Consider the following 1,567-nt stretch of genomic DNA (forward strand, 5'->3'; position numbering starts at 1 on the left):
CCTTTTCATGTGTTTTCAGCAAATCCATTTGGATGTGAGACGCGATTTGCTGAGAGCGAGAAGAAAGAGGAAGCAGGGACGGGGAAGGAGACAGACATACAGAGGGAAATATAATATCCTCGTGGCTGACATACTCATTTTAAAATCTTGAAAACTGACAATAGTATCAAGCTAAAGGAAGGAAGACAAAGGATGAAAAGAAAGAGAAGAGGGAAAATGTACTACAGGGGAAGAGAGACACGACTACAGAAAGACAGAAAGAGAAACTTCTATGTAAATACATTCATAATCTCTGAAAGAGTAGCAAGAAAAAGGGACCACAGAAAAATAAGATGAACAAGCAACAAAAACAAAGAAGAGAAAGGGAAGGCGCCAAAGCCTTTCCCGTTGACGGCCATCAAAAATTTTATTGGATCCCGACTAATGTCCATTTCATGTCATGGCCGAGGACGGACAGGTGTGACGGCCAGACTAGACGCAGGTGTTTTCCCTCCTCAGCAGGTGCTTTGGTCAGCTTTGTCAACACGCGTCGGTGGTCGAAAACACTTGTTGGCGTCTGGTCACTGGGTCAATTGAGTGAGGAACTTGTGCTTTGATATATTTCTTATTGTGAATATCCATGTGTTTTCAGGTTACTGAGCAGGAAAACAGATAAATAGATATACATGTAAATTTTATGTTCGACTCACATGGATGATATTACAAACACTTAAAGATTAATTATGTACTTTCTCTGATCAAAAGGTGTGAAGGAAGGAATATCGATTTACACGATGAAAACCCATGTTTTGACGAAATGGCGTTATCTTAGCCAAATGAAAGAAATGATTATAAAGGAGAAATGATTATAAAGACAGGAGATAGAGGGATAAAAATAAGAGATCAAGCTAGAAATATAATAATACAAACACAGTGAAGTGAAATACAATTATCCTTCACAGAACTGGCACGAACATAGAATTATTTACACCGAGAACCAATGTATTTAACGACTAGGAAGGGCGAAGGAAGAAGGGGAGAAGAGAGATGACGGAAACGATATTGAAAGATGAAACTGTTAAAATACAAAATTCTGTTTCATGAAATACAGCGCAGACGTCTAACACGAGACTGTGAAATATTAAACTACAAGTGTACCAACGTAGGAGTGAAAGTTTTTTTTTTTTCTTTCTTTACTGGGACAAAAAATTGGGGAATGAGAAGAGAAGACCGATGGAATGGGGGGGGGGGCGGCAGAGATAAAGGTCTAGCCCATTAACAAGTTGTTCTGAACACAAGTTGTCCATCAGCGGTTATATGCACCGGGAAGACCGAGCTAAAGTGGAGTACCTTCACCGAGGGCTTACGCTGCGACGAGGTGTATTTTCACCGCGGATGGAATTTCTGAAGAGTCATACTTTCTCTCTTAAGTCAACCGCTGTGTATAAGCTCTTGGGTGCCGTATTTTCGTAGCATTATCACTATGACGTGGATAATTTTGCACGTCATTTCATACATAAATATCTTCTATGATGAAAAGTATCGAAGAACAAGTGTACATCCGTGTACATCCCTCGCCTCGCCGGAA

General features: G+C 40.2%; 1 protein-coding gene across 1 annotated transcript in view; it reads left to right on the forward strand.

The window, feature by feature from the left end:
• The window catches only part of LOC119586260 (bone morphogenetic protein 3-like), a gene marked incomplete at its 5' end in the record, with an annotated part of 20,953 nt that overhangs the window by 1,057 nt on the left and 18,329 nt on the right, over positions 1-1,567 (forward strand).

Source organism: Penaeus monodon, chromosome 21 (genome assembly GCF_015228065.2).
Source record: "Penaeus monodon isolate SGIC_2016 chromosome 21, NSTDA_Pmon_1, whole genome shotgun sequence".
NCBI classification, from domain to species: domain Eukaryota; kingdom Metazoa; phylum Arthropoda; class Malacostraca; order Decapoda; family Penaeidae; genus Penaeus; species Penaeus monodon.